The sequence below is a fragment of the Schistocerca nitens genome, chromosome 9, assembly GCF_023898315.1.
Source record: "Schistocerca nitens isolate TAMUIC-IGC-003100 chromosome 9, iqSchNite1.1, whole genome shotgun sequence".
Classification (NCBI taxonomy): domain Eukaryota; kingdom Metazoa; phylum Arthropoda; class Insecta; order Orthoptera; family Acrididae; genus Schistocerca; species Schistocerca nitens.
In genome coordinates this window covers 370,140,243-370,166,740 of record NC_064622.1, presented here as the reverse complement: position 1 = coordinate 370,166,740, position 26,498 = coordinate 370,140,243, and the positions used below count along the sequence as shown (strand labels likewise).

The 26,498-nt window shown below is 42.7% G+C and overlaps 1 long non-coding RNA gene and 1 other non-coding gene across 2 annotated transcripts in view; both read right to left on the bottom strand.

Annotated features, from left to right (window-relative positions):
- The window catches only part of LOC126203404 (uncharacterized), a 1,362,544-nt gene that overhangs the window by 371,420 nt on the left and 964,626 nt on the right, over positions 1-26,498 (bottom strand). The window lies entirely within an intron of this gene.
- Trnaa-cgc (transfer RNA alanine (anticodon CGC)) lies at positions 7,507-7,579 on the bottom strand. The gene has a single exon. It is a non-coding gene; the product is annotated as a tRNA-Ala (tRNA).

Sequence of the window (26,498 nt, the reverse complement as noted above, 5' to 3'; positions counted from 1 at the left end):
TTCTTCCTGTCGGTGAAATTTCGCGTCTGTAGCACGTCATCTTCGTCGTGTAGCAGTTTTAATGGCCATTAGTGTATTAATTGGTGATTTACATAAATATGTTTTGAGTTCTCAATAGACTAGCCATAATAAAGGTGTGACAAGTCGGCCGCTGGCCCACTAGTTCTGATGTTGAAAGTCAGCGCCGTTCGGAACACTTCGTGTCGACTGTTGTGTTGCGCCGGCCGCGGTGGTCTCGCGGTTCTAGGCGCGCAGTCCGGAACCGTACGACTGCTACGGTCGCAGGTTCGAATCCTGCCTCGGGCATGGATGTGTGTGATGTCCTTAGGTTAGTTAGGTTTTAGTAGTTCTAAGTTCTAGGGGACTGATGACCACAGCTGTTGGGTCCCATAGTGCTCAGAGCCATTTGAACCATTTGTTGTGTTGCAGATCGTTTCCAACCTCATTGACTCCAAAGTTGTGACACTGTGAAGGACTACCGAAGTGTTGTTGAGCTGTCTGGGCGAGCGGGTGGCTGATAACTAACAGCAACTATATTTAAATGTGTTATGCAATATGAGTCACGATCAGAAATATTCATTAAAGATTTGAATGTAATTTTTCTTCTATTCATTACGTTGTATTACAAAAACCTTAATATAATTTTACATCACTGGTTCTAAATACATACTCATACAGTGATCATATTACAAATTTCAAGGGTGATGAGCAAGGATAAATGTTTCAATTTGAGGTAAGAGACCCTGACCCGCAAACTGTAACTGAAAATCGTTCTTATACCTCTGACAGTGCAAAACTGAATGTGTTGTGTCTTTTTATAACTTAGAGTGAAACAGTTCTCAGAGAGCCGGTCAACGATGTTTTTAAGAACACTGTATTTGGACAGTAAAATACCTGTTGATGGCAGAAGTATAGACAACATAAAATACTGACTGATAACAGCAAGGAAAGGAATTTTTTAACATCTAATATAAATTTATGTGTTAGGAAGTCTTTTATGAAGGTATTTGACTGGAGTGTAGCCTAGTAAAGAAATGATATGTAAATTACCATCAGTTCCGGGAATGGCTCTGAGCACTATGGGACTCAACATCTTAGGTCATAAGTCCCCTAGAACTTAGAACTACTTAATCCTAACTAACCTAAGGACATCACACACACCCATGCCCGAGGCAGGATTCGGACCTGCGACCATAGCAGCAGCGCGGTTACGGACTGAAGCGCCTAGAACCACTCGGTCACAACGGCCGGGGTTCAGAGAATAGAAGTTTTTGAAAAGTACTGCTATAGAGGATTTTTAAAGATTAGATGAGTGTATGGACTGATCTAATCTTTAACAATCCTCTTACTACTTACAGTTAGGAAGTAGTGAATGAAACTGCAGGAAAAGAATTTAATGGCAAACTTGTTTAAAAGAAAGGAAATGTTAGGACGCATCCTGAAGCACGAAGGAACCTCCGGTTTGGGACTGGATGGAAGTGTAAGAGCTCAGTTTGGCACTGAATGGAAGTGTAAGGTCTGGGGGGTAAAAGCTGTAGAGGGAGACGAAGACTTGGAATACAGCAAGCAGGTCAGGTCCAAATGGATGCACGTTGTGGTAGTTATGCCAAAATGATGAGGTCTGCACAGCATAGTCTAGCACGGAGAGCTGCATCAAACCTGTCTTCCGACTGAAGAACACAAGGACGACAACTAAGAAGCGTCATGAAACGTAAAGGTCACGTAAAATTAACATTAGGGAAGGTGTATGGGAGACTTTGATCTGTGGAAAGGGATGCTTACAGATACCCTATACTGAATCTTTAAGGTTAATCGTATCCAAGTCGGATAGAGTACGACACCGACAGATGCGAAGGTAATTTGTGGACTACTTCACGAGGGAGTTACAATTACAATATTTATAAAATAATCTTGTGTATAACGTCGGAAGTTCTGTGAGGCTTTCCGCAGACGATTTTGTGGTCGACGAAAGGTTGCAGCATCAGAAGACTAGGCAATTTATGTACACCTCTGAAATATCGATGATTGTTGCAAGCAGTGGCGGTTGACATTAAGCGTGAATTAATGTAATGTACTGAATAAATCGGGCGAAGGGATCCGTTACCATTCGACTATAATAACGGCGAAATACCACCAGAAAGACTAACAACACTGAAATACGGAGGAGTTATCGTCCGTAGCGACCTAAAGTGAAATGACCACATAAAACTGATTGTGAGGAAAGTAGACGCCAAGACGAGATATATTGGAGCTATCTTAAGGAAACGTAAGACCGATTGTTCAGTATTTCTCACTAGCCTGGGACTCTTAACAGGTTCTGTTAATTGAAGCGTTAGAGAAGACCAAACGAAGAGTAGCATGTTTCGTAACTGGATCGTTTACTCGCCGGAAGGACGTTACGGAAATGTTCACGAGACTCTAGTGGCATATGCCACAAGAGCGGAGTTGTGTACAACATGGGGAAATATTGAATTTCCAAGAGGATGCGTTCCGTGACGAGTCCGGCAGCATACGTATCGTGAAATGAACGCGAAGAGAAAATCATGGAAATAAAAGCTCAAACTGACGTTTATTGCCGATCGTTCCTCCCACACAACATCTACATCCACATCTACATGGATACTCTGCAAATCACATTCAAGTGCCTGGCAGAAGGTTCATCGAACAACGTTCACGATTCTCTATTATTCCAATCTCGTATAGCGCGCGGAAAGAACGAACACCTATATCTTTCCGTGCGAGCTCTGATTTCCCTTATTTGATCGTGGTGATCGTTCCTCCCTATGCAGGTCGGTGTCAAAAAAATATTTTGGCATTCGGAGGAGAAAGTTGGTGATTAGAATTTCGTGAGAAGATTCCGTCGCAACAAAAAACGCTTGTTTTAATGATTTCCAGCCCAAATCCTGTATCATTTCTGTGACACTCTCTCCCGTATTACTCGATAATACAAAACGTGCTACCTTTCTTTGAACTTTTTCGATGTACTCCGTCAGTCCTATCTGGTAAAGATCCCCCACCGGGCAGCAGTATTCTAAAAGAGGACAGACAAGTGTAGTGTAGGCAGTCTCCTTAGTAGGTCTGTTACATTTTCTAAGTGTCCTGCCAATAAAACACAGTCCTTGGTTAGCTTTCCCCACAACATTTTCTGTGTGTTCCTTCCAATTTAAGTTGTTCGTAATTGTAATACCTAGGTATTTAGTTGAATTTACGGCTTTTAGTTTAGACTGATTTATCGTGTAACCGAAGTTTAACGAGTTCCTTTTAGGACTCATGTGGATGACCACGCACGTTTCGTTATTTAGGGTCAACTGCCACTTTTCGCGCCATTCAGATATCTTTTCTAAATCGTTTTGCAGTTTGCTTTGATCTTCTGATGTCTTTATTAGTCGATAAACGACAGCGTCATCTGCAAAAAACCGAAGACGGCTGCTCAGATTGTCTCCAAAATCGTTTATATAGATAAGGAACAGCAAAGGGCCTGTAAGACTACCTTTGGGAACGCCCAAAATCACTTCTGCTTTACTCGATGACTTTTCCTCAATAACTACGAAGCTCTCTGACAGGAAATCACAAATCCAGTCACACAACTGAGACGATTTTCCATAAGCACGCAATTTCACTACGAGCCGCTTGTGTGGTACACTGTGAAAAGCCTTCCAGAAATCCAGAAATATGTAATCGATCTGAAATCCCTTGTCAATAGCACTCAACACTTCATGTGAATAAAGAAGTAGTTGTGTTTCACGGGAACGTTGTTTTCTAAACCCATGTTGACTGTGTGTCAATAGATCGTTTTCTTCGAGGTAATTCATAATGTTCGAACTCCATATATGTTCTAAAATCCTGCTGCATATCGACGTTAACGATATGGACTTGTAATTTAGTGGATTACTCCTACTACCTTTCTTGAATATTGGTGTGACCTGTGGAACTTTCCAATCTTTGTATACGGATCTTCTGACGAGCGAACGGTTATGTATGATTTTTAAGTATGGAGCTAATGCATCAGCATACTCGGAAAGGCACCTATTTGTTTTCTGTTGAAACGCGGAAGGGGGACAATGACTCTGGCAACAAAAGTACCCTCCACCGCGCACTGCGTAAGGTGAGTTGTGGAGCAGAGATGTAAACCTAAATGTAGTAGGATACGGGTACGTCGTAAACTATCCTACACTATACACTTTACTTGCCGAAAATACACCGTTCAGGCAAACCCCCTCGTCTTCGGGTGTTGTTCACTTGAGATGATGCGGGTCTCTTGGTACGCTGCTGTCGTCTCTCGCATCGAAGCAGAAACGTACAGCCCAGTTATGAGCGTCCGTTAGTTCGCCTATCACTACAGAAGAAAAAGAAATAATTCATCGTCTCATCGCTTCGGAGTAGTGTCAGAATGGTTCGAACAGCACTACATAGACATGAGGTGATTGCAAGCTCCCTCCTCCGGTTGCCCCTCCCCCCACCCCCTCTCGTATATCGTTCAGATCACACGCTTCAATCCTACTGACCGCATTTAAGATTCCAACTGAGGAGGTGTGCGCCCGTCGGATGAAGTTCCGAACAAAACTACCATGAACCAGAATTATTCTCCACAAATTTCGTTGTCAAGTGGAGCGATGCTCTCGTATATTCGTTGAAGTACTGTCTGCCTCATCTGTTAATTCAGTTCGGTAAGAATATGGTCAAGAAGGTTTCTTTTTGTGTAGGGTGTAATAATACACAGCTTTCATGAATGTTAACAACTTCATTACACAATAAACAGTTGGACTAGCTATATCTCGAGCAACGCAAGCAGCGGTAAATTGTATTATAGCTACGTACAATATCAATTACAATAAGGTTTTCCACTCTTTCCCCTACAGGAGATCAGTATCGTCAACGATTTCAAAGTTGTGGTTCAAATGGTTCAAATGGCTCTGAGCACTATGGGACTTAACATCTATGGTCATCAGTCCCCTAGAACTTAGAACTACTTAAACCTAACTAACCTAAGGACATCACACAACACCCAGCCATCACGAGGCAGAGAAAATCCCTGACCCCGCCGGGAATCGAACCCGGGAACCCGGGCGTGGGAAGCGAGAACGCTACCGCACGACCACGAGCTGCGGGCGCAAAGTTGTGACGTAACGCCATGTTCAGTAGAGGATTCAAAAGTATTACAGACTTTCATCAACAAAATACACTAGCAGACCCAGAAGAAGACCGAAAAGGCCGTTTTATGCAGCCACAGAAATTTCACAATATTGCGTCGATTTTATCTATTTATAGTTATTTCACTTTACGACGCGGTACTCTACCTATAAAATTTTTATGTTAACTGACTCTGGTCGCCGAAGTCTAATAAAATATCTATGCACTTCTACAACTTCATCTTAACTCTCTCCACACGGTAAGCCCTAAATATTTTATTATTATGACAGATTTTGGTAACATGCTGAACACGGTGTAATGGAAGTGTTGCACCTTTTAGCTTGAGAACGCGTGTTATATAACAGCTATTTGTACTTTTCAAGTCACTGTATGATGTGTGGCGAAGGGTGCATAGTACAACTGCAACACCCTAGTAACTGAAAAAGTTTATGTTTTAGTCTATAGTTGCAGTTTATTTATTTTGCCCATTTGCAATCGCTCATACACGGTATCATCCCGGGGCCTCTCCCTAGCAAGCAGTCGTCACGCTCGCTTCACAAATAAGTGTGAAAACACCTGAGAACTGATAGCCAGTAGGCAAAATATATAAACTGCAACTATTGGCAGAATCAAACTTTTTCAGTATTTTACTGGTCGCTGTTCCACTGACAGTATGTCGGGAATACGTATCCTAGCAACCCTTTCTATTCCTTGAGTAACTGTGATCTGGGGACAGAGTAAAGCTGAAGTCGTAGCTTCGAATTCCGCTTAGGGTGTAGTTACTGTTTGTTTCCTCAACAGATGTAACATATTTTCATACATGTCACGATAATGTCACATTAACGTTTATAAGAACATCCAGAACTCAATAAATCTTAAAATGGATAAGGTACTTGGCAAATTCTATCTGTGATGAAACTATTCAAAATCCGTGTTGACTGTAAGAAGGAGTAGCTGCAAACCAATATTAAACAATAATAATAGTAGTAGCAGTAATAACGATAGTTTCTAGAAGTTTTGAAATTAATCCTGGTGTCAGTGTGGTATGTAGTGGTGGTCTCTCTCCACTGCTATTTGTGTGTGTTTTAGAAAAAAATCCATAATGGAATGGAGAATACCATTAGGAGGAGGCCAAATCAACGAGGGAGATAGATTGGGTTATCACCAGTCTTGCCGCAGTGGTAACACCGGCTACCGCCAGAACACCAAAGTTAAGCGTTATCGAGCTAGGCTGACACACGGATAGGTGACCGCCCGGGTCAACCAAGCGCTGTTGCCAAACGGAGTGCACGCCGCTCTTGTGAGGCCAATAGAGGAGCTACGTGGCTGAGAAGTAGCGCCTCTGGTCACGAAAGCTGACACCGACAGAGACAGCAACGTGCTGACCACATGCTCCAGCATAAAAAAACACAGTGGCCGCTACTCGATGAGGATGACACGGCGGTCTGTCGGTACTATCGGGCCTTCCGAGGCCTGTCTGGACGGAGTTTAGTTAAGGTTCTAGATAGATCAGGCAATTTTTCAAATTCAGGGAGCAAGCTGAAAAACCAGGATTACAGATCTCATTTGAGTAAACCAAACTTACGGCTAACATAAAGGCGGCCACCGAGATAATGAAAACTAATTCTGGAAAAACTGAGAAAGCTAAATCAACTGAGCATGTAGGAGAAGTAATTGAACAAGACATTTTGAAGAAAGAAACCATTAAAGCAAGAGGTAATAACAGCAAAACAGTGTACTACCTCACTAAGGATGTATATAATTAAGAATTCACTGTCCCTCAATAGTAAACTTAGGTATTACTCTACGGTACTTTATGAAGCAGAATGTTTACTCTACATAAAAAGGCGATGATGGAAGTACTGAAAGACGCATAAAGAAAAATTCTAAGGAAAATTTTGGGACTAGTTATAGCGCAAACACAATACAGAAGACATAAAAATAGTAAAGTTTATATTCATGCTGAAAAAATTACAATCGTGGTTAGAGAAGAACAGCTTTCCACGGCCACATCCAAAGGATGAAACCCAAAAGACTTAGAAAATGAGTGTCCACTTATTTTGTTAAATTAAAAATGGATACCACATGGTGCAAAGACATTGGAAAGGGCATGACAAACTCATAATTACTCTACAAGATATTGTGGAAAAAAATGCCACAGGCAAAAAAAAAGAAAAGAATCAAATTTCCACAGGTTTCTATGGTGGTGGTGGTGGTTAGTGTTTAACGTCCCGTCGACAACGAGGTCATTAGAGACGGAGCGCAAGCTCGGGTTAGGGAAGGAGTGGGAAGGAAATCGGCCGTGCCCTTTCAAAGGAACCATCCCGGCATTTGCCTGAAACGATTTAGGGAAATCACGGAAAACCTAAATCAGGATGGCCGGAGACGGGATTGAACCGTCGTCCTCCCGAATGCGAGTCCAGTGTGCTAACCACTGCGCCACCTCGCCCGGTAGGTTTCTATGAAAGACCTGAGAAGATTGGAGCCACTTCGGCAGAAGAAAGGAAGGAACATCAGCGTTTAACGTCCCGTCGACAACGAGGTCATTAGGAACGGAGCACAAGCTGGGATCACGGAACGATGGAAAGGAAATAGGCCGTGCGCTTCCAAAGAAAACACTCCAGTATATGCCTTAAGCGAGTGACAGAAATCATGGGAAACCTAAATCTGGATGGCCGGACGGGCATTTAAGCCGTCGTCCTCCCGAATACAAATCCAATACTTCACCTTGCCCGGTAATAGAAGAAAGAAAAAAAGAACACCGAGAAATTGTGAGAGAAATGAGGAAGAAAAGAAATAAGAAACAGTTGACATAAACGTAGTTCACAGTGGCTCAAACGTAAAGAATAATAATAATAGAGACAGCAACAGCAATGCTTCCATATCAGCTTCTCTTTCATAACAAATTTGCAACTGTAAGTCTGGAGAACAAATGAAGTGGAAAGTTTTAGTACTACAAGCAGTCTGACCTCAGGTGCGTTGTAGGGCAATGGATAAGAGAATGCAGCCCTCGAACAATTCATATTGTGTGTGTGATACGTTTAAAATCTACGCTGCCATCTGTAGATGAGGCCTAATGGCTCGGCAATGATCTGACTGAACGACCGGAATGTCATTCGAAGCAAATATACAAAACTGATGTTTCGTGTGGTTAATTGGTGCCGTCTATTACTACAAAAGCTTCTCTCAGGCGAGAAAGGCTTCCTGTCGGCAGATTTCACGTCACTTCTACAAATAACAGTCTCTTAAATACGACAGACATCGAAAAATGGAGAAACAATTTATTTAGCCATTTAATCTCGCAGATGAATGATAAACACCCAACTTCCCACTAAGCATTAACACAGTCACGGGTCTCAGTTGCTTTATACAACTGCAAATAAAGTCTTGCCATATTTGTCATTGCTCTGTTCTACTGACAAGCGTACGCACGAACCGTACTTCAGCATCCTGCGCTCCGTAAAACACATTTCGGCTGGCAGCAAGTTTCTGGTACAGGGACGGAGCTTGCTTAATGTACCGAGGTATTGCCCCGACCAAAATGGGCCCATTAATAACGGAAATGTGCGAATCATTCCCAGGAGGCAAAAGTTACAAGGCTCTTAATTTTTTAAAACATCTATTTGTCTGTTTGAAAACGAGAATTAGTTACACACACACAGAAACAGACACACGAACATGCACGCACGCACACAACCTCACGCGCTAAGGGAGGTGAGAGAGGACGAGGGAGCAGTATTTTTCATGCCGTCACACGAACGCTTTAAAATGTGAGAACCAGTTGCGTCCTGTCGTGGCGAAGTTTGGCCAGCATGTCATAAGTGCTTCCTCTACTTTAACGTATTCGCCGGAACTTCCCGGTGGCGTGTGTTTCATCAGTCACAGCAAAAAATGAAAGCTGCCGTCTGGAACAAGATAGCTGTCGAATGGATTTAAGTACAAATACAGCGTGCACGCACATTGAAAGATCGAATATCGCAAACAGTAATAAACTTATTTAAGGTCGTAATGTGTTCCTCCGTCCCAAGACCTTCAGAGCGCACCGTAATATGAAACATCAGCTGCGTTGAATAACATATAGAGTCCAGAGTTCTACGAAGCGGCTCACGCCCTCTGCTGATCTGAAGCTCTATAAACGATTTAGGAGACAATCTGAGAAGGCTTCTTAAATAGTATGCAGTTGATAATCTCATTTACCGTCAAGCAAAGTCACTAGAAAATCAGAAGGGATTACAAAATAATTTAGATAACATACAAAAAGTGGCAACTGACCCTGAACAACAAATTGCTGAAGTCCTCCACATAGATTCTGAGAAAAATTCCTTAAATTTCGGTCACACGAGACCACATGAATTTAAAGGCTGTCGATTCAACTAAATACCAACGCACTACAATGACGAACAACTTTAACTGTAACCACCGGAAAGAAAATGTTGCAGAACATTTAGAAGATGCAGTTCAATAAGTAATGCAACACTTTTTTTTTCTGCAACAGGGGTTGTTTTATTCAGCATTGAAATACACCAGGTTATTCCCCAATCTTTTAGCTACACAACACCATTTTTCAACGTAATCTCCATTCAATGCTACGGCCTTACGCCACCTTGAAATGAGGGCCTGTATGCCTGCACGGTACCATTCCACTGGTCGATGTCGGAGCCAACGTCGTACTGCATCAATAACTTCTTCATCATCCGCGTAGTGCCTTCCACGGATTGCGTCCTTCATTGGGCCAAACATATGGAAATCCGACGGTGCGAGATCGGGGCTGTAGGGTGCATGAGGAAGAACAGTCCACTGAAGTTTTGTGAGCTCCTCTCGGGTGCGAAGACTTGTGTGAGGTCTTGCGTTGTCATGAAGAAGGAGAAGTTCGTTCAGATTTTTGTGCCTACGAACACGCTGAAGTCGTTTCTTCAATTTCTGAAGAGTAGCACAATACACTTCAGAGTTGATCGTTTGACCATGGGGAAGGACATCGAACAGAATAACCCCTTCAGCGTCCCAGAAGACTGTAACCATGACTTTACCGGCTGAGGGTATGGCTTTAAACTTTTTCTTGGTAGGTGAGTGGGTGTGGCGCCACTCCATTGATTGCCGTTTTGTTTCAGGTTCGAGGTGATGAACCCATTTTCATCGCCTGTAACAATCTTTGACAAGAAATTGTCACCCTCAGCCACAAGACGAGCACGCAATTCCGCACAGATGGTTCTCCTTTGCTCTTTATGGTGTTCGGTTAGACAACGAGGGACCCAGCGGGAACAAACCTTTGAATATCCCAACTGGTGAACAATTGTGTCAGCACTACCAACAGAGATGTCAAGTTGAGCACTGAGTTGTTTGATGGTGATCCGTCGATCATCTCGAACGAGTGTGTTCGCACGCTCCGCCATTGCAGGAGTCACAGCTGTGCACGGCCGGCCCGCACGCGGGAGATCAGACAGTCTTGATTGACCTTGCGGCGATGATGACACACGCTTTGCCCAACGACTCACCGTGCTTTTGTCCACTGCCAGATCACCGTAGACATTATGCAAGCGCCTATGAATATCTGAGATGCCCTGGTTTTCCGCCTAAAGAAACTCGATCACTGCCCGTTGTTTGCAACGCACATCCGTTACAGACGCCATTTTAACAGCTCCATACAGCGCTGCCACCTGTCGGAAGTCAATGAAACTATACGAGACAAAGCGGGAATGTTTGAAAATATTCCACAAGAAATTTCCGGTTTTTTCAACCAAAATTGGCCGAGAAAAAAAATGTGTTGCATTACTTATTGAACTGCCCTCGTACTAAAAAGACTGCTTACACAACGCTCGTCCGCCCTCTTCCCGAATACTGCTGCGCAGTTTGGAATCCATGCCAGACAGGACTGACAGAGCGCATCGAAAAAGTTGAATGAAGGGCGGTTCGTTTTGTATTTTCACGAAATAGGAGAAAGTTTGTCACGGAATTGATACACAATTTATGGTGACAACCATTAAAACATAGGTGTTTATCATTGCGAATATATATTTTCACGAAATTACTATCACTTTCTCCTCCGAATGCCAAAATATTTTTTTCACTCCCGCATACATCAAGCGAAATAATCATCGCGATCAAATGAGGGAAATCAGAGCTCGCACGGAAAGATGTGGGTGTACATTCTTCCCACGTACTATTCGAGAGAGGATCGGTTGACAATGAGTCTGAAAGTTGTTCTACGAACTTTCTGCTAAACACTTCACTGTGAGTTTGAGAGTAACACCGAAGATGAATCTGTAGATGTAGTTGAATAATTAACCTATATCTAAAATGGGAGTGCAAGCTAGTAATCATATAATAGCTGAAAGACGATTTTCTATTCGTGCTGATCGTGAATCATTTCTCTCACCTTTCCTTCCAATCTCGAGTGCTGTGTTGTCAATTGCCGTACTTATTTTGACTGCTTTCATAAATTTAGACCAGGGGTGTCCAACATTTTAGCTTATTGTGGGCGACATTGGAAGAAGACGAGTATTTCTGTACCGCACGTAATATATTTAACACCAACTGTAGCCGCTGAGGAAAAAAAGGGAGCAGTGGAGGTACACAGTTAACATATTTAAGTAATTTAGAATTTATTAATGGATGGTCTTTCTCTAAAAAAGGAAAACTGGATTCATTTGATATTTTATATACGAGATTTCACTATTTTCATAACTTTACGTAAAAGAAATTTTATGGATTCTTTTCCGACCGTACGATGCATGCTCACTTCTTAGGCCACACTGATACTGCTTGGGCCGTATGCGACCCGCGGCCCGCAGGTTGGACACCCCTGCTTTAAATACTGGACACTGGCTGTAGCTATAATTATTTTTTCAACTGCCGTACACCCTCCTTCGGAAGCATAGTCAATTCAATTAATAGAGCATTCGACTACTGAAGCACTTTATAGAGCGAAATTTAACTAACGGTAAAGCATTGAAATAGTGGCAGAGGAGTGAATAACGTCCCTGATCGTATTTAACGCGAAGATTCAGCCTCCTGTCCAGAAACCAAACGTCCCTATGTGGATGTGACTGGGACGGGGGGGGGGGGGGGGGGGGGGGTGCTGGGAGAAGAGTGGTGGATGGGGTCGGGGGAGCACTCTTGCTCTCTCCTGGAATCTCAGAATTCTCACCCATTCCTGGCAATGACAGTGCCGTTTCTAGTAACCTTGATGTCTGATGTCTGCAGCACGTTGAACTCATACCTTCCTTCCTTTTAATGACTGTCTGCGAATTTGCTATCGCAAACTCAGCGTTGCCGAGAGCAAAGGGAAACGCTGTGGCCTCAACAATCAGCAAATACTTAACTTGGAGGATTTTCTCTGCCTCGTGATGACTGGGTGTTGTGTGATGTCCTTAGGTTAGTTAGGTTTAAGTAGTTCTAAGTTCTAGGGGACTGATGACCATAGATGTTAAGTCCCATAGTGCTCAGGGCCATTTGAACTTAACTTGAATTGGTTATCATCCCCTTCGCAGGATATTATACCTTTCATTATGGCGGTGGCAGCCTCTTCCTGTAGATAAACTGGATGAGAACCATTACTGGTCATTACCGAGATAGAATCCGTAATCGTGCCCGCCATCCTCTGGATGATTTTTAAGGTGGTTTGCCATCTGCCTCGGCGAATGCGGGCTGGTTCCCCTTACTCCGCCTCAGTTACACTATGACGGCAAATGCTGCGCAAACAATGTCTCCACGTACACGTACACCAGAATTATTCTACCACGCAAACATTGGGGTTACACTCGTCTCGTATGAGACGTTCCCGGAGGGATGGTGGGTCCACTGGGAGGTCGAATCGCATAATAACCCTAAGTTCGGTGTTGGGCGGTGGTGAAGTGGGTGGACTGCTGTGGCCTGTTGTAGGGTTTTCAACCAATGAGGACTACAGCAGGACGAAGCTTCTCCGTCGTTTCTAGGTTCCCGGTTCAATACACAATACACACACAAGGTAGAACTTTATCACAACAGAGGTCTGCCATTTCTCTGTGGACATAGAAAATTCGTGACGGTTTCTTGAGTCTACATTAAGTTTCACACAGTAGAGTTATTGTGCTATAAGTCGCTTCCGTAGCCGAGGTCGCTAACGCACGCTTGAACGGTGGTATTCGACCCATAGTTAAGCACCCACACATCTAGGAAAGATGGAAAAGAATGCGATATTACAAGCTCGAAAAAGGAATTCTCCAGGAGTTTGGGATCTCCCCAAACTCTATGGGGTGTAACACAGCGCAACATGCCCGTCATAGAGCTACTAACCTTGGACTCCAGTTGCCAAGGCTGTACCATAATGGGTCAAACTGGGAAGATCCCCCTGGTTCAATTCTAGGATGTTAAAAGTCGATTCTCCCGAAAACTTTGAGGTGGATTTAGAAGGTTACTCAGACTCATTCATCTAGTCAAATTCTGTCCCTAGGTTACACTCTCCCAAACCGCCGAAGAACATGTATTCCAAAACGTATTTTGCTCAACTTCAATTATGCCAGTCAGCATTAAATAAAGAAAGACATGAAAATAATGCAGTGCCTATTAATACGACCAAATGTGAAGTTCTGCCAGCAAACAAAGTGTTATAGACGGCATCAAAGCTGAAAAGTGATCAGAGATTTGAATCATCATCAGCTACATTTATGCAGATCAACACGACATGTATGTTTTGTATTACGACACTGGGGTAACCCATGGCACTGTCTACTAGAAGAAGACAAAAACATAACATTATTTCAGAACATAGCTCCATAGTTTTGTGGGTCTTTGGTTCACAGGTCGAACGAAAACATAAACGTAAATATAAAAATACGCCCAGTGGTTCAAAAATGGCTCTGAGCACTATGGGACTTAACATCTGAGGTCATCAGTCCCCTAGACTTAGAACTACTTAAACCTAATTGACCTAAGGACATCACACACATCCATGCCCGATGCAGGATTCGAACCTGCGACCGAAGTAACAGCGTGGTTCCGGACTGAAGCGCCTACAACCGCTCGGCCACAGCGGCTGGCCGCCCAGTGGTCACAGGCTCCTTTTTCTGTCGTGTTACGTCACATATACCATCACATTTTTGGAATACTGGAATACAATGATGATGTCTAGAATCTATGAAAATGCAACCAACATATAACAAAACATTTTCGGAATAAATCTTAATCGACTGCGCAGATCTTTGGTTGCATAGTCAAAAAGAAATGTGAGTGTAAATTTGTTTAACAGTTTTAGGACTACTAATTTGGGGTTTCTGCTGATTATGTATGTTGCAATCCAATTGGATTTTTCCAGTCATTCTGACTGTACTTCTGTTTAAAATTTATAATTTTCAGTGTCAATCCAACATTTTCAGTACAGGCAAATTATATTTTTTTCTTAAAAACTCGTCAGATATCTTGATTTAACTAAAGGAAAGATGTATTTTCAGATTGTTCGATGAAAATAAGTATCATTCAAATTCATGTTAATAATACCGTATAAGATGTACTTCGGATATCGAAGAACTCGATCTCTTAGATTTACTGGGTATTTACTAATTGTTAGAGGTAGAATATGTTTGGCACACTTGCCGTCAGAAGGTCACGATACGCTCTCAGACTAACCGATTCAGTTATATAAACAATGTAAATGTCAGATTTTTGTACTTTCAGAAATATTCTGCTAGCTCTCATGCTGTAAAAGCTACTGCCGAATATTCTTGACATTTATACGTTGTACAACATAAAAACATATTCTCAGCTCAAACCTAATGAGGTATCTCGAACAGAATTACCTCTTCCACTTCAATGAGCATGGATTCCGAAAAAAATCCGTCATGCGAAACGGAACTGGCACTTTTACCATAGCACATCCTGAAAGCTACGCATCACAGAAATCAAGTTGTTGCAATATTTTCTTACTCCAGAAAAATATTTGTCTCAGTATCTCAGACACGCTTATTATGAAAAGTACGATCGTGAGCAGTGAGAAACGTAATTTGTGACACAAGTAAGAATTTTTTAGTAGGGAGGACGCACCAAGTTATCTTGGATGGAGAGCCGTCGGCAGATGTAGAAATGACTTCAGATGTGGCCGGGGAAGGGTGTTGGGGCCCTTACTGTTCATGTATATTAATGACATTGCGGACAATATTAATAGTAACCTCAGTTGATGCAGTAATACATCATGAACTACTCTCCAAAAAAAGGTGCACAAATATTTAATCAAATCTTGATAAGATTTCGAGTTCGTGCAGAGATTAGCAACTTGTTTTAAGCGTTCAGAAATGTAAAACTGTGCTTTCTACAAAACGAGAAAGAAAGTGGTATCCCATGTCTAAAAAGGGTCATAATTGGAATCAGTCAGCTCATACAGATAGCTGGGGGGACTTAACATCTGAGATCATCAGTCCCCTTGAACTTAGAACTACTTAAACCTAACTAACTTAAGGAGATCACACATATCCATGCCCGAGGCAGGATTCGAACCTGCGAGCGTAGCGGTCGCGCGGTTACGGACTGAAGCGCCTAGAACCGCTCGGCCACAGAGGCCGGCGTCTACAAAGAAGGTTAAAAATCCTAGTGCGACCTAGAAATACAGACAGTGCGAGCCGTGTACCTCCTTCCTGGTGGAATGACTGGAGCTGATCGGCTGTCTGACCCCCTCCGTCTAAGAGGAGCTGCTCATGAATGGTTGTTTACATCTTTGGGCGGGTTTAGTGACATCTCTGAACAGTTAAAGGGACTGTGTCTGTGATACAATGTCCACAGTCAACGTCTATCTTCGGGAGTTCTGCGAACAGGGGTGATGCAAAACTTTTTTTTAATGTGTGTATAAACGTTGGTTTGCCTTTCTTCAAATGGTTCAAATGGCTCTGAGCACTATGGGACTCAACTGCTGTGGTCATAAGTCCCCTAGAACTTAGAACTACTTAAACCTAACCAACCTAAGGACAGCACACAACACCCAGCCATCACGAGGCAGAGAAAATCCCTGACCCCGCCGGGAATCGAACCCGGGAACCCGGGCGTGGGAAGCGAGAACGCTACCGCACGACCACGAGATACGGGCTGCCTTTCTTCAATCTGTCTTCAAAGATAAGGCGTTAGTGTTGTCTCGCGTCTTCCTACACTTTCCCGGAATTGAAATTTATCTTCCTCGAGGTCTGTTTCAACTGGTTTTCGTTCGCATTCTTCTGTAAATAATTCGTGTCAGCTTTCTTTTCCCAATCATAACTTACTAAACCAGTGGTTCGGTAATATTAATACCTGTCAATACCAGCCCTCTTTGGAAAAAGAATTACACTGGTGGCCATTAAAATTGCTACACCAAGAAGAAATGCAGATGATAAACGGGTATTCATTGGACAAATATATTATACTAGAACTGACATGTGATTACATTTTCACGCAATTTGGGTGCATAGATCCTGAGAAATCAGTACCCAGAAAAACCACCCCTGGCCGTAATAACGGCCTTGATACGCCTGGCCATTGAGTCAAACAGAGCTTGGATGGCGTGTACAGGTCCAGCTGCCCATGCAGCTTCAACACGATACCACAATTCATCAACAGTAGTGACTGGCGTATTGTGACGAGCCAGTTGCTCGGTCACCATTGACCAGACGTTTACAGTCAGTGAGAGATCTGGAGAATGTGCTGGCCAGGGCAGCAGTCGAACATTTTCTGTATCCAGAAAGGCCCGTACAGGACCTGCAACATGCGGTCGTGCTTTCCTGCTGAAATGTAGGGTTTCGCAGGGATCGAATGAAGGGTAGAGCCACGGGTCGAAACACATCTGAAATGTAACGTCCACTGTTCAAAGTGCCGTCAATCCGAACATGAGGTGACCGAGACGTGTAGGCAATGTGCACCCCATACCATCACGCCGTGTGATACACGCTTCCAACGTGCGTTCACCTTGATGTCGTCAAACACGGATGCGATCATCATGATGCTGTAAGCAGTACCTGGATTCATCCGAAAAAATGACGTTTTGCATTCGTGCACCCAGGTTCGTCGTTGAGTACACCATCGCAGGCGCTCCTGTCTGCGATGCAGCGTCAAGGGCAACCGCAGCCATGGTCTACGAGCTGATAGTCCATGCTGCTGAATACGTCGTCGAACTGTTCGTGCAGATGGTTGTTGTCTTGCAGCCGTCCCCATCTGCTGACTCAGGGATCGAGACGTGGCTCCACGATCCGTTACAGCCATGCGGATAAGATGCCTGTCATCTCGACTGCTAGTGATACGAGGCCGTTGGGATCCAGCACGGCGTTCGGTATTACCCTCCTGAATCCACCGATTCAATATTCTGCTAACAGTCATTGGATCTCGACCAACGCGAGCAGCAATGTCGCGATACGATAAACCGCAATCGCGATAAGCTACAATCCGACCTTTATCAAAGTCGGAAACATGATGGTATGCATTTCTCCTCCTTACACGAGGCATCACAACAACGTTTCACCAGGCAACGCCAGTCAACTGCTGGTTGTGTATGAGAAATCGGTTGGAAACTTTCATCATGTCAGCACGTTGTAGGTGTCGCCACCGGCACCTAGCTTGTGTGAATGCTCTGAAAAGCTAATCATTTGCATATCACAGCATCTTCTTCCCGTCGGTTAAATTTCGCGTCTGCAGTACGTCATCTTGGTGGTGCAGCAATTTTAATGGCCAGTAGTGTATTACATTCTTCCATAACCCTCCGCACTGCGAATTTGTGCGCTAAAGCCTACCTTATCACTTTTCGGGTAGTGTTTTGTGCTAGCCCCTTCCGATTGTACAGCTGAGGAAGCACACGCCCCTCCCGTGTAGAGAGGACGTACGCGAACTCACGGGTGGCCCGTAGCATTACAAGCCGCTGGTGTGGAGGCTGCGTGCGGCCGGCGGCAAGCCGACCCAGCCTGAAATTGAATTCCGCTCCTCTCAATGCGACTGCGCATCGCACCGCAGCGCGCGATTGTCTACCGGAGATTTACGGCCGAGCGTGGAAAATAAAACCGACTGCGAAATCTAATTTCACCCGCTGTACGACAATGTGGAATCCCATTCGGAGCGCGCGGTCGGCCAGGAAATAAGGAGTTAATATTTAAGTAGCCGACGCGGCGCGGTGTGGTGTGGCGTGGTGTGGCGTGGCGTGGCGGGCAGTTTCGGCCGTGTGTCGGCGCGCTGCCCGGTGGCTCTTGATTTACGACTGGGCCGGCGATGGCAGCGCCGATTCCCCGGCGCGCTCGTAAGGCACTGCTTGGCGTATACGATAATGCCCACATTCATATGCAGACTATTGTGCTACGCAAACGTGCGATTTGTATAGCACAGATGCCCGCCCGTAAACGTACCGTGTGTGGTGAGGGGGACGGGAAGAATTTCCTTGGAAGTCAGACAGGGTGCGACGTATTCTCGCCTCTGCGATTTGCGAAGCATTGTTGGGGACCTAGACAAAAGGAGATACAGACCTTTGTTGGGACTCGGGACTGAATACTCTGCTCTGCCCACGTACGTGCTGACACTGAGTGTGTGTGTGTTTGTGCGCGGGAACTATTTTTGCAGTAACACGATTTACTTGTCGAAATAAGCGAAGCAATATGTCTGGAATACACTAAGCGGATTTGCGACTCAGCAAGCTATCCTGTTGTAACAGCTAAGCACTTTCAGAGGTTCTGAATGCATCACATACGCAATCCAGACAAAAGGGCGACAATAAGCGATTTATTCGCTAGTGCACATATGTCTGGGGCAGCGCTTGTATGAGCAGGCAAAAACCATCAGCTCATGATGCAAAATAATGACACAACTTATTTGCAGACGAACGAAAAGGCTGATAAAATTTGACCTCGAAGAAAACGGCTTTATGTTCCAGAAAGTTGTAGGAATAGACGAAGAAATAATGAACCTTATCTTAACGTTAGACTGTAGAAAGGCAAACAGATTTATAGCACTTATAGATTTACAAAAAGAGTTTGACAACGTTGATAGTTCTGCTCACAACATGATGGGCTTCTCATCGGGTCACCAGTCAGTGGACTCCTAGCCAACATCGTTAATCACACTGAGGGTAAAATACACAATGAGTCAGGAGAAAGGTACGTGCTTTGAGGGACGATAGTAATACTGGTTATGAATAAAAAACGTCAAATGAACATAACAAAAATGGTTCAAATGGCTCTGAGCAGTATGGGACTTAACTTCAGAGGTCATCAGTCCCCTAGAACTTAGAACTACTTAAACCTAAACTAACCTAAGGACATCACACACATCCATGCCCAAGGCAGGGTTCGAACCTGCGACCGCAGCGGTCTCGCGGTTCCAGGCTGTAGCGCCTAGAACCGCTCGGCAAATGAACATGTCCTGTTATTAACAGTTTACGAGAAAACTAATGAAAACATTGCGGAATAGGGAAAATGCAGGTGATGGAATGTTTTGTTTAATTGTGTACGTTTCCGCACAAAATATGTTCAAGAAGTCCACCGCCAAGTGCAATAAATTTTGCAGCTTTTGTAGAAAGCTGTGTGTAGCTGATCTGAGCTCATTCATACAGTTGTTATCCAAGCACACGCATGTAAGATACGAGCGAGAATTTCCTCCTTTGTGTCCACTGTGCAGATTTCGCTCTTAAGCAAAGCCCACAGACATCAACCTGATGCAGTTAAGACTGGGTCACCTCGGTGGCCAAGAAACGACTCCACAGTGTCCTATTGAACGCCCAGAATACGTCCCAGTGATTCACTCTGTTCCCATGTGCAAGTGAAGCGAGCATTTTTGGTCAGTAAAAACACTACGTAGTCTAATATCACCGGACATGTTACTGACACCCGTGGTTTTCAAACAGCTCTATTTCGGATACTGTTAAGAAAAAGGTATATGTTCGTTTGACGTTTTTTGTTCGGAATCACCGATATTGTCACCCCTCAGAGCATGTAGCTTTCCTCCTGACTCACCCTACAATTAAATCCATAGTAAAACCCATACTACACATGGTACTATACTGGTATTACTAAATAGATGACATCATATGCTTTCTGAAAAACACCCAGTCGCATACAACAACGCCATAATGACATAAACAAATTTCATTCAAAAACTTAATTCGCCATGGAAACAGAAAATGACAAAATGTTAAACTTCCTTGACCTCACAATACACAGAGACAATGCCCAACATCAGAGTTTCACATTCAGGAAAGTCGCCATCAGTAGCACAGCCATACACAAACACCCGCATCATCCGATTGTAAAGCAGGTTTCCAATACAAAACCCCACTCACTGAAGACAACTACAACCATCTGTTGTAGATAATCGAACAAATGGCTGTAGAAAATCGATATGACACAAACACTATAGATTAATTGAATCGCAAAACTACGGAAATACAAGAAGCTACAGACCTGCATTCTATAATACTAATGACGCATCAAAATTTTTATTCAATAGTAAAGGCAAAATGCAACCATTGACACAGAGTGGTGTGTATAAAATCGCTTGCAAGCAGTGTGGAAAAATGTGTCTTGGTCAATCAGACAGAGCTGTGGCAATTAAGCTACGTGAACGTGGGAGAACCTGGCGATGACGAACAATAATTCGACCGTTGTTGCTCATGTTTCAGCAGAAAACCATCCACATAGAATGTGAAGATTTGCATGATGTAATAAAAAAACGACAGAAAGCTCACCCTGCTGGGAATAATGGATAATGGAAATCAACAAACACATAACGCAGAATCCCAGCCTAGTATTCAATGATCAGACTCGGATTCCATTTTCTCCCTTGTTAAATGAAGTTTCCGTTACAAATACTAGATTCTCATTGTAAATTCATTTTTTTCTCATCATTTGTTCTACGTATCTCAACGTAAAACTTTTGTTTACCCCTTCTTTATATAGTGTAATTACTGTAATACTTTCCTATGTAAACACTTTGCCTTCTGTACAAATAATATCATATTTCTCTGCGTCTGTGAGTCAGTTGTCACCTGAAGATATCCTGAGAAGCCGAAAGACCGTTCGTGACCAAATAAATATAATTTTGCAGAACATTATGATGTGTTGTCGTTTTTAATATTATCATGCTCTGCCAAGCACCGACGGAAAATTCAGTTAACGCTAAATATAAAAATCTTGAAGAAACTACACAATAGATTGTATTAGAAAAATTTGCAGTTGATGTAAGAGTTACTTAACAAACTAGAGAGTGTTGACAAAGGATATTTTCAACAAGAAATGCATATCTAGAAAAACAAAACTAAAACACTATACCACAGTGGTACGAACAGAATGTTTAGCCTATATGGATGTGAATGCCAAACAATGAACTATAAGCTGGACACAATAGACGTACGAGGGTAAGTCAATTATTATCGGCAATTTAGTTATATTTTTGTTTATTTTGGTAGTACTGTCATTTTAAGTTGATGACGCATGCTTTGTTTATTTGTTGTTATATCTCTGCAATTTTCAACCTGCTAGGTTAATTTCGTTATAGTTGCCGTGCTGAAGACTTTCGGTACAGCACATCAGTGTTTTGCCACAACGGAGTGTCGACGAATGGAAAAATTCCGAAATGGTCGCACAAGTGTTACTCACGATGAAGGAGCCAGGCGACCGTTTACTGCCAAAATTGCAGAAACTATTGAACGTTCACGTGAAATGATTCTGTTAGACAGACGATTAACTATTGACGAAGTGGCACATCGTCTGCGCGGATTGGCCGCTCAGTTAAAGGCGCCATGCCACGGACTGCGCGGCCCCTCCCGCCGGAGTTTCGAGTCCTTCTTCGGGCATGGGTGGGTGTGTTGTTATTAGCGTAAGTTAGTTTAAGTAGTGTGTAAGTCTAGGGACCGATGACCTCAGCAGTTTGGTCCCTTAGGAATTCACACTCATTTGAACATTTGGACAGCACATCGTCTGCAAATTAGTCACGGTTCTGTCTACGAAATCATCAACAACAGACTTGGGTTTCATAAAATTTGTGCAAGATAGGTCCCAAAATAACTCACACAGTTGAATAAACAAACGCGTTTGGATATTTGCAAAAAACATTTGGATCGCTATGGTAACGAAGGAGACAACTTCCTAGACAGGATCAATTCTTGTGAAGAAACATGGATCCATCATTACGAGCCGGAGGGTAAACGGCAGAGTATGGAATGTAAACAACCAAATTCGCAGTGCAAGAAAAAGTTCAAGACCCAACAGTTCGCAGGAAAACTGATGCTTACTGTTTCTTGGGACGTACTGGAACATTATGGGGAAAGGGGCACAACAGTAAACAGTGTACGTTACAGTGAGATGCTTACTGCCAGGCTAAAGCCTGCAGTTCGAAGCAAACTCCGAGGATTGCTGTCAAAAGATGATGCACGACAATGTCCGTCCGCATACTGCTGCCCACACTCCTGAAACGCTCCAGAAACTTAAATTTGAAGTACTGGATCATCCTCCATTTATTCCCGATTTTGCCCCTTCTGAGCAGAAAAATGGACTGTATTTGTGATACAATATTCACAGTCAACGTCTATCTTCAGGAGTTCTGGGAACCAGGGTGATGCAAAACTTTTTTGATGTGTGTATTTCGAGTTAAATAACTTTCCTACATTAAGTTCTATATAGTTTCAGATGTCAGAGTGTGAAAGGAAAACAACTATAATGCAAAACATAAAGAAAGAGGAAAACCGCTGCACGTGTTAACAAAGTACACGGTAAACCAACCCGTTGTTGTTGTGGTCTTCAGTCCTGAGACTGGTTTGATGCAGCTCTCCATGCTACTCTATCCTGTGCAAGCTTCTTCATCTCCCAGTACCTACTGCAACCTACTTCCTTCTGAATCTGCTTAGTGTATTGATCTCTTGGTCTCCCTCTACGATTTTTACCCTCCACGCTGCCCTCCAATGCTAAATTTGTGATCCCTTGATGCCTCAAAACATGTCCTACCAACCGATCCCTTCTTCTAGTCAAGTTGTGCCACAAACTTCTCTTCTCCCCAATCCTATTCAATACCTCCTCATTAGTTACGTGATCTACCCACCTTATCTTCAGCATTCTTCTGTAGCACCACATTTCGAAAGCTTCTATTCTCTTCTTGTCCAAAGTGGTTATCGTCCATGTTTCACTTCCATACATGGCTACACTCCATACAAATACTTTCAGAAACGACTTCCTGACACTTAAATCTATACTCGATGTTAACAAATTACTCTTCTTCAGAAACGATTTCCTTGCCATTGCCAGTCTACATTTTATATCCTCTCTACTTCGACCATCATCAGTTATTTTACTCCCTAAATAGCAAAACTCCTTTACTACTTTAAGTGTCTCATTTCCTAATCTAATCCCCTCAGCATCACCCGATTTAATTTGACTACATTCCATTATCCTCGTTTTGCTTTTGATGATGTTCATCTTATATCCTCCTTTCAAGACACTGTCCATTCCGTTCAACTGCTCTTCCAAGTCCTTTGCTGTCTCTGACAGAATTACAATGTCATCGGCGAACCTCAAAGTTTTTACTCCTTCTCCATGAATTTTAATACCTACTCCGAATTTTTCTTTTGTTTCCTTTACTGCTTGCTCAATATACAGATTGAATAACATCGGGGAGAGGCTACAACCCTGTCTCACTCCTTTCCCAACCACTGCTTCCCTTTCATGCCCCTCGACTCTTATAACTGCCATCTGGTTTCTGTACAAATTGTAAATAGCCTTTCGCTCCCTGTATTTTACCCCTGCCACCTTCAGAATTTGAAAGAGAGTATTCCAGTTAACGTTGTCAAAAGCTTTCTCTAAGTCTACAAATGCTAGAAACGTAGGTTTGCCTTTTCTTAATCTTTCTTCTAAGATAAGTCGTAAGGTTAGTATTGCCTCACGTGCTCCAACATTTCTACGGAAACCAAACTGATCTTCCCCGAGGTCCGCTTCTACCAGTTTTTCCATTCGTCTGTAAAGAATTCGCGTTAGTATTTTGCAGCTGTGACTTATTAAACTGATAGTTCGGTAATTTTCACAGCTGTCAACACCTGCTTTCTTTGGTATTGGAATTATTATATTCTTCTTGAAGTCTGTGGGTATTTCGTCTGTCTCATACATCTTGCGCACCAGATGGTAGAGTTTTGTCATGACTGGCTCTCCCAAGGCCATCAGTAGTTCTAATGGAATGTTGTCTACTCCCGGGGCCTTGTTTCGACTCAGGTCTTTCAGTGCTCTATCAAACTCTTCACGCAGTATCTTATCTCCCATTTCATCTTCATCTACATCCTCCTCCATTTCCATAATACTGTCCTCAAGTACATCGCCCTTGTATAAACCCTCTATATACTCCTTCCACCTTTCTGCCTTCCCTCCTTTGCTTAGAACTGGGTTGCCATCTGAGCTCTTGATATTCATACAAGTGGTTCTCTTCTCTCCAAAGGTCTCTTTAATTTTCCTGTAGGTAGTATCTATCTTACCCCTAGTGAGACAAGTCTCTACATCCTTACATTTGTCCTCTAGCCATCCCTGCTTAGCCATTTTGCACTTTCTGTCGATCTCATTTTTGAGACGTTTGTATTCCCTTTTGCCTGCTTCATTTAATGCATTTTTATATTTTCTCCTTTCATCAATTAAATTCAATATTTCTTCTGTTACCCAAGGATTTCTATTAGCCCTCGTCTTTTTACCTACTTGATCCTCTGTTGCCTTCACTACTTCATCCCTCAGAGCTACCCATTCTTCTTCTACTGTATTTCTTTCCCCCATTCCTGTCAATTGTTCCCTTATGCTCTCCCTGAAACTCTCTACAACCTCTGGTTCTTTCAGTTTATCCAGGTCCCATCTCCTTAAATTCCCACCTTTTTGCAGTTTCTTCAGTTTCAATCTGCAGTTCATAACCAATAGATTGTGGTCAGAATCCACAAAAGAAATTCATCACGGAATTAAGCACGTTGTCACGATGTTAAGCGTATAGGGTCACAGAATTAGGTATGCTATAGCTAAACTAGGTAGCATGCGAAATTTGTTTACTACATTTTATAACTTCAACTGTTTACATTTCTTAAATGTTCCTTATCAAGAGTTAGTAATGAGTTGGGCTTTTGTATGTAAAATATACAGTTCGTAAAATGAATATTTGTTTTTCTTTTTCATTTACAATCTTTAATATCATAAATGAGGTAGATTTACCGTATACGCAAAACGACGTCTGTTTTTTAATTTAAAAATAACTTCTTCAAATGTAGGCATACCCTGTATACGAAACTCTATCCGTTTTTTTAATTTGTAAATAATTTCTTAAAAACTTGAATTTATATATGAACAAGCATGAAAGAGCATTTTTCCTTTTGCTTAGTATAAAGAAAATAATAGGTCGCTGACTGTACTGAAACTTCTGCGAATAATGATTGGATAACTGAAGGAAAGAAAAAATTGTTTTGCTCAATGCAGACTCCTTCCTAAAACAAATACAGAAGCAAAAACGACTGAAACACTCTTCGAAATTTTGAAGGTAGTAGGGCTAAAAAACAGTGACAAAAAGGTTGTCCAACACTTGTGTAGAAAGCAGATCACACCCAGTTGTAGGAGTCCAACGACATGAAAGGGTAGCAGTAGTTGAGAAGAAGTAATACTGGGTTGTAGCATATCCCCGATGTTATTCAGTTTGTATGACGAGCAAGTGGAAACCAAGGAGAAACTATGAAAGGAATTCAAGTTCAGGGAGGAGAAAGAAAACTCTATGATAGGCCAATGACATTGTAATTAGGTCACAGATGACAAAGTACTTGGCAGACCAGGTCGACGGAATTGATCGTGTATTGAAAAGACGTTAAAGATGAATATCAACAAAAGTAAAATGGGTCTATCGCAGCTGCACTGAGTGACACTTGTACTGATACGGAACGTGTCGACATTTCTACGGAAACCAAGACGCTTCGCCAAGTCATAAACAAACTTGCCACCTTCCAACTTGAACCGCGCGCTAAGCTACAGATCAATCTGTCACCACAACCAAACCTTTGGCCTTACGTTGGTTGGCTTCGCCTAATCACAGCCTAACCTGGAACTCGCCTGAAGATGGGAAAACCAACCTGAAACTAGTAAAGACAAAATAAATTAAAAAGTGACTGGTTACAATTTTTTCCAACCTTTCAACATATATTAAAACTAGTACTTTGTAAACCGTGTCGTAGATTACAGTGGACAGCGCCACACTGCTGGCCAGAAAAAAAATTCTTAGACCACCTGTATGCTAGCTGTAAAAAGCCGCTTATCCCGGCAACAGTGACAGGCACCGCAGAAATGTCTCTTCGCAGAAGAGCCCCAACCCCATTATTACAGGAGTAATGGAATGCAGTCGAATTAAGTCAGGCGATACTCAGGAAATTATATGAGGAAATAAGACTCTAAAAGCTGTAAATAAATTTTGCTATT